Raw genomic sequence first — 7963 nt, forward strand, 5'->3', positions numbered from 1 at the left:
CTCAGGACTTGCTTTATGAATCTGGGTGCTTCTGTATTGGGTGCATATATATTTAGGATAGTTAATTCTTCTTGTTGAATTACTCCCTTTACCATTATGTAATGGCCTTCTTTGTCTCTTTTGATCTTTGTTGGTTTAAAGTCTGTTTTATCAGAGACTAGGATTGCAACCCCTGCCTTTTTTTGTTTTCCATTTGCTTGGTAGATCTTCCTCCAGCCTTTTATTTTGAGCCTATGTGTGTCTCTGCACGTGAGATGGGTTTCCTGAATACAGCACACTGATGGGTCTTGAGTCTTTATCCAATTTGCCAGTCTGTGTCCTTTAATTGGAGCATTTAGTCCATTTACATTTAAAGTTAATATTGTTATGTGTGAATTTGATCCTGTCATTATGATGTTAGCTGGTTATTTTGCTCATTAGTTGATGCAGTCTCTTCCTAATCTCGATGGTCTTTACATTTCGGTATGATTTTGCAGTGGCTGGTACCGGTTGTGCCTTTCCATGTTTAGTGCTTCCTTCAGGAGCTCTTTTAGGGCAGGCCTGGTGGTGACAAAATCTCTCAGCATTTGCTTGTCTGTAAAGTATTTTATTTCTCCTTCACTTATGAATCCTATAGTTTGGCTGGATATGAAATTCTGGGTTGAAAATTCTTTTCTTTAAGAATGTTGAATATTGGCCCCCACTCTCTTCTGGCTTGTAGGGTTTCTGCCGAGAGATCCACTGTTAGTCTGATGGGCTTCCCTTTGATGGTAACCCGACCTTTCTCTCTGGCTGCCCTTAACATTTTTTCCTTCATTTCAACTTTGGTGAATCTGACAATTATGTGTCTTGGAGTTGCTCTTCTCGAGGAGTATCTTTGTGGCATTCTCTGTATTTCCTGAATCTGAATGTTGGCCTGCCTTGCTAGATTGGGGAAGTTCTCCTGGATAATATCCTGCAGAGTGTTTTCCAACTTGTTTCCATTCTCCCCGTCACTTTCAGGTACACCAATCAGACATAGATTTGGTCTTTTCACATAGTCCCACATTTCTTGGAGGCTTTGCTCGTTTCATTTTTTTCTTTTTTCTCTAAACTTCCCTTCTCACTTCATTTCATTCATTTCATCTTCCAGGGCTGATACCTTTCTTCCATTTGATTGCATCGGCTCCTGAGGCTTCTGCATTCTTCACGTAGTTCTCGAGCCTTGGTTTTCAGCTCCATCAGCTCCTTTAAGCACTTCTCTGTATTGGTTATTCTAGTTATACATTCTTCTAAATTTTTTTCAAAGTTTTCAACTTCTTTGCCTTTGGTTTGAATATCCTCCCGTAGCTCGGAGTAATTTGATCATCTGAAGCCTTCTTCTCTCCTTTCGTCAAAGTCATTCTCCGTCCAGCTTTGTTCCGTTGCTGGTGAGGAACTGCGTTCCTTTGGAGGAGGAGAGGTACTCTGCTTTTTAGAGTTTCCAGTTTTTCTGCTCTGTTTTTTCCCCATCTTTGTGGTTTTATCTACTTTTGGTCTTTGATGATGGTGATGTACAGATGGGTTTTTGGTGTGGATGTCCTTTCTGTTAGTTTTCCTTCTAACAGACAGGACCCTCAGCTGCAGGTCTGTTGGAGTACCTGGCCGGCCGTGTGAGGTGTCAGTCTGCCCCTGCTGGGGGGTGCCTCCCAGTTAGGCTGCTCGGGGGTCAGGGGTCAGGGACTCACTTGAGGAGGCAGTCTGCCCGTTCTCAGATCTCCAGCTGCGTGCTGGGAGAACCACTGCTCTCCTCAAAGTTGTCAGACAGGGACATTTAAGTCTGCAGAGGTTACTGCTGTCTTTTTGTTTGTCTGTGCCCTGCCCCCAGAGGTGGAGCCTACAGAGGCAGGCAGGCCTCCTTGAGCTGTGGTGGGCTCCACCCAGTTCAAGCTTCCAGGCTGCTTTGTTTACCTAAGCGAGCCTGGGCAATGGTGGGCGCCCCTCCCCCAGCCTCACTGCCGACTTGCTGTTTGATCTCAGACTGCTGTGCTAGCAATCAGCGAGACTCCGTGGGCGGTAGGACCCTCTGAGCCAGGTGCGGGCTATACTCTCCTGTGGCACCATTTCCTAAGCCCGTCGGAAAAGCACAGTATTCGGTTGGGAGTGGCCCGATTTTCCAGGTGCCCTCTGTCACCCCTGGAAAGGGAACTCCCTGACCCCTTGTGCTTCCCGAGTGAGGCAATGCTTCGCCCCTGCTTTGGCTGGCGCATGGTGCACTCACCCACTGACCTGCCCCCACTGTCTGGCACTCCCTAGTGAGATGAACACGGTACCTCAGATGGAAATGTAGAAATCACCCATCTTCTGCGTTGCTCACGCTGGGAGCTGTAGACCGGAGCTGTTCCTATTCGGCCATCTTGGCTCCTCCGAATTGATTTTTTTAAATGTGGTATGTATACAACATTGGTCAATGATGTAATGGCATGTATTAGCTGAATCCAAAGTTGATGTGAATTCTAAAATTACACCAAGAACTTGGGGGAAAAAAAGAAAAGAAATGTTAAAAAAAAAAAAAAAAAAAGGGCTGTATCTATGACATAATCCTGTTGGCCCAGCACAGTGGCTCAAGCCTGAAATCCCAACACTTGCGAGGCCAAGACGGGTGGATCACCTGAGGTCAGGAGTTCTAGACCAGCCTGACCAATACGGTGAAACCCTGTCTCTACTAGAACTACAAAAATTAGCCGGGCTTGGTGGTGTGCACCTGTAATCCCAGCTACTCGGGAGGCTGAGACAGGAGAATCACTTGAACCCGGTAGGCGGAGGTTGCAGTGAGCTGAGATCATGCCACTACACTCCAGCCTGGGTGACAGAGCGAGACTCTGTCTCAAAAAAATAAATAAAATAAAATAAAATAAAACAAAATAAACCTGTAAGACATTATGCTAAATAAAATAAACCGAGCACAGAAATAAAAATAATGCATCATCTCTCTTATGTGTGAAATATGAAATAATCAAACTCATAAAAACAGATAATAGAATGATGGTATCAGAGACTTGGCGGAGAGGGAAATGAGAAGACTTTGGTCAAAGAGTACACATTTTCAGTTATGCAAGATGAATTATTTCTGGAGAGCTAAGGTATAGCATAAGCATACTCACCATAGTTAACAACATTGCTGTTATATTTAAAAATTTTTAAGGTTTTTAAGAGTTCTTGCCACACACACACGCCCACACATGAAAAAAATAGAAAAGGAAATGGTAACTATGTGAGGTGATTGATATATACAATTTTTTTAGACAGTTATATCTTAAAGCTGAAAACAATTTAAAAGTTTTAAGTAAGCAAAAAAGTTTTGATACTTTTCAAAATCCTCACATCCAATTACTGTCACATAGGGAATTAGACATCAACATATACATTTCTGGGAATATAAATATTCAGTCCATATCATTCCACCCCTTACCTCTTAAAATTCATGTCTTTCTCATAGGCAAAAGAAATGCATTCTATCCCGACTGCTCCAAGAGTCCTAACTCCTTCCATCGTCAACTTTAACATCTGTAGTTCAAAGTTTCATCTAAATATTATCTAGAACAGATATGAGTGAAACTCAAGGTACAATGCTGAAGCAAAATTTCTCTCCAGATGTGAATCTATGAAACCAAAATAGTTATATGCTTTCAAATGCAGTGATGGGATGGGCACAGAATAGACATTCTCATTTTGTAAAAAAGATTAGGGAAGAAGCAAGGGATAACAGGTTCTACACAGATCTAAAACCTATAACAGCAAACAGTATGAGTTCCTAAAACTCAATGATAATCCTCTTTGGCTCTATGTTCTGCCTTCCAGACTCACTTGGGTGGTGGTTCTGCCTACAGGACTCACTGAGGTTGGATTATGCCCCCACAAATATGAGTAGCCCTGCCCTCGTGCCTGTGCTATATAGTAGTCCCACTCTTTGAAACCAAGGTGGAGGTAATCCTGCTCCCCAGGTTCAACACTCTGGATCCATGGCTGGAGTGGCAGCCTTAATCCAGAGTTCATCTTTGGCATAATTCTCTTGTCCTGAAGAATAGCACACATTTTACAGCCAAATAGCCCTATAATCTGGTCCTATAGTATCTAAAAGGTCTGATGGCCTTCTTTCATTGTATCATGTCTTCCTTCAGTTCAAATTAGCAGTGTTTCTGCTGGGGTGGCTGATTAAGACTGTGCTTCACACCCATACTGATCCTTTTATCAAACGGTTGTTGGGCAATTTGCAATATGAATAGACTGCAATATAGATACGTTGCATATGTATAGGCTGAGAAATCTCTAAGTATTTTTCTGCTCATTTTTGTTTAAGAACTCCATCTTCAATATGTTTCTTTCTTCTTACATTTTATTATAATCAGTCAGGAGTAACCAGGCTGCTCCTTCAATACTTAGCTTAGAAATCTCAGCTAAATAGATATATTTATTTCTTGCAAGTTCTATATTCCAGAAAACACTAGAATATGAATACCACTCAGCCAAGTTATTTGCCACTTTATAACAAGCATTACCTTTTCTCCCTTGTCTAATAACCTTTCTTCATTCCCATCTAAGACTTCATTACATTGTCCTTCACCATTCATATTTCTACCAACATTCTATACATGATTGTTTGTGTTCCTTATGAAAATGGGAGCTTCTTCTCCAGGTCTCTATGTCCTGTCTAACACCCACCAGAATTGCTCTGAATAGTTCATTCAGGGAAATATAATATTGGTTTTATTTAGCATGTATATCAGTACTCTTTCAGCCTTTACTTATTATCCAGTTCCGAAGTAACTTCCACATTTCTCCCATCCAGAGCATTTATTTTAGAATACAGTTCAGTATAGAAAAATGAAGATGATGCAACCCATTATTTATGAGTTTATAAATGTGTGGGATAGAATGTCTCACTCATTCAACATAACTAATTGTGAAGTTAAAAATCTAATTTGTTATTTAAACACTAATGAACAGACATTGCAGAACCAAAGACATCTCTTTAGCTAACAGCCTGTACTGAATACTTTTCTTAGTTTTGGTTTCAGCTACAATAATACAAAATTTTTAAAACTATCTCCAGTCATTTTGTCACTTAACATCATGACTCCAAAAACAGCAAAAAGCAAAAATACCCAGGAATCAGCATACTAATAAATCTCATAGGTATAAAAATATTATTCTTTTCAAAGCTAATAACTAATGCTATTCAAATAAGTATGGTTTTTAAAACAGAAGTTTGCCTTTCTGAAGCCATTTAATGGAAATAACATTACAAAAAAATACATCCAATAGAACTTTTTTCAGATTTTAAACTTTATTAATAACAGTACACAATCCTGAATTCCCATTTTTAATTTTTTTCAACTTTTAGGTTCAGGGGTAAATATGTAGCTTTAACAGGTAAATTGTGTTTCACAGATGTTTGGTGTACAAATTATTTTGTCACCCAAGTAATAAGCACAGTACTTTATACGCAGCTTTTCCATCCTCACCCTCCTCCTAGCTTCCACCTTCATGTAGGTTCCAGTCCAGGTTGTTCCCTTCTTTATATCCTAATGTACTCAAAGTTTAGCTCCCACTTATAAGTGAAAACATTTAGAATTTGGTTTTCTGTTCCGGTGTTAGCTTGCTTAAGATACTGGCCTGCTGCCTTCTATGTCCAAAATAGTATTTCCCAGGTTGCAGCTCCATCCATGTTGATGCAAAGGACATGATCTCATTCCTTTTTATGGCTGCATCGAATTCCATGGTATGTATGTATGTATGCATGTGTATATGTGTGTGCATGTGTGCATATGTGTGTGTACACATACATATATATACATATGTGTGTATATGTATATATTTGTGTATATATATGTGTGTGTATATATACATATATGTGTACGTGTGTGTGTGTATATATATGTATATAACATTTTCTTCATCTAGTCTACCATTGATGGGTACTTAGGTTGATTCCATGTCTTTGCTATTGTTACTTGTGCTGCGCTGAACATGTGTGTGCATGGGTCTTTATGATGGAATGATTTGTATTCCTTTGGGTATATACCCAATTATGGGATTTCTAGGTCAGAACGTAATTCTGTTTTATTTGAGAAATCATCAAACTGCTTTCCACAATGACTAACCTAATTTACTTTCCCATGATCATTGTATAAATGTTCCCTGTTGTCTCCAAACATACAAGCATCTGTTACTTTTTGACTTTTAATAATAGCCATTCTGACTGGTGGGAGATGGTATCTCATTGTTGGTTTAATTTGCATTTTTCTAATGATTGATGATGTTGAGCATTTTTTCCTATGCTTTTTGGCTGCATTTATGTCTTCTTTTGAAAAGTGTTTGTTCATGTTCTTTGCCCAGTTTTTCATGGGATTGTTTGTTTGTTTGCTTTTTGTAAAGTTGTTTAAGTTCCTTACAGATGCTGAATATTAGACCTTTGTCAGATGCTTAGTTTGCAAATATTTTCTCCCATTCTGTAGACTGTCTGTTTACTCTATTGATAGTTTCTTTTGCTGTGCAAAAGATCTTTTGTTTAATTAGGCCCTTTTTGTCATTTCTTTTGTTTTTATTTTAACTGATTTTTGGCATCTTCATCATGAAATCTTTGCTACCTTCTATGTCCAAAATGGTATTTCCCAGGTTATCTTCCAGAGTTTTCATAGCAAAGTTTAACTCATCTTAAGTTAATTTTTGTATATGATGAAAATAAGGAATCCAGTTTAAATCTTCTGCATATGGCTAGCCAGTCATTCCAGCACCATTTAATAAATAAATAATCCTTTCCCCATTGTTTCTTTTTGTTAATTTTGTTGAAGATCAGATGGTTGTAGGTAACAGGCTTTGTTTCTGAGCTCTCTATTCTGTTTCATTGGTCTATATGTCTGTGTCTGGTTTTATACCATTACAATGCTTGTTTTGGTTACTATAGCCTTGTAGTATAGAAGTATAGATTGAACCCAGTTAATATAATGCCTCCAGCTTTGTGATATGTGTGTGTGTGTGTGTGTGTGTGTGTGTGTGTGTGTGTGTAGGATTACCTTGGCTACTTGGGCTTTTTTAGTTCCATATGAATTTTCAAATAATATTTTTCTAATTGTGTGAAAAATGTCATTGGTAGTTTGATAATGATAGCATTGAATCTGCAAATTGTTATGGATAGTATGGCCATTTTAATAATATTGATTGTTCCTATTCACAAACATAAAATGTTTTTCCATTTGTTTGTGTCATCTCTGATTTCTGTAAGCAATGTTTTGTAATTCTCATTGTAGATGTCTTTCACCTTCTTGGTTAGATGTATTCCTAGGTATTTTATTCTTTTTATTGCTATTGTGGGTGGGACTGCATTCTTGACATGGCTCTCGGGTTGAACAATGCTGGTGCACATCAATGCTACTGATTATCGTACATTCATTTTGTATCCTAAAAGTGTGCTGAAGTTGTTTATTAAATCAAGCAGCTTTGGGGCAGAGACCGTGTGGTTTTCTAGGTACAGAATCACATCATCTGCAAACAGCAACAGTTTGATTTTCACTGTTCCTATTTGGATGCCTTTTATTTCTTTCTCTTTCTTGATTGCTCTGGTTAAGACTTCCAGTATTATTTTGAATAAGAGTGGTGAAAGAGGGCATTCTTGTCATTTTCTGGTTTTCAAGAGGAATGCGTTTAACTTTTGCCCCTTTAGTATCATATTGGCTGTGGGGCTGTCATAGATGGCTCTTGTAATTTTGAAATATGTTCCTTCAATGTTTCGTTTATTGAAAGTTTTTAACATGAAGTGATGTTGAATTTTATCGAAAGCCTTTTCTGTATCCACTGAAATAATAGTGTGGTTTTTGTGTTTAGTTCCATTTATGTGGTGAATCACATTTATTGATTTGTATATGTTGAACCAATCTTGCATCCCAGGGATAAAGCCTACTTGATAGTGGTGAATTCCTTTTTGTTTTGTTTGTTTCTACGTGCTGCTAGATTTGGTCTGCTAGTA

General features: G+C 38.5%; 1 non-coding gene across 1 annotated transcript; it reads left to right on the top strand.

Annotated features, from left to right (window-relative positions):
• Positions 1–2402: 2402 nt before the first annotated feature.
• Positions 2403–2474, top strand: LOC129025545 (small nucleolar RNA SNORD45). The gene has a single exon (XR_008497293.1). It is a non-coding gene; the product is annotated as a small nucleolar RNA SNORD45 (small nucleolar RNA).
• The last annotated feature ends 5489 nt before the right edge of the window (positions 2475–7963 follow it).

Source organism: Pongo pygmaeus, chromosome X, assembly GCF_028885625.2.
Source record: "Pongo pygmaeus isolate AG05252 chromosome X, NHGRI_mPonPyg2-v2.0_pri, whole genome shotgun sequence".
In the NCBI taxonomy this organism is placed as follows: Eukaryota; Metazoa; Chordata; class Mammalia; order Primates; family Hominidae; genus Pongo; species Pongo pygmaeus.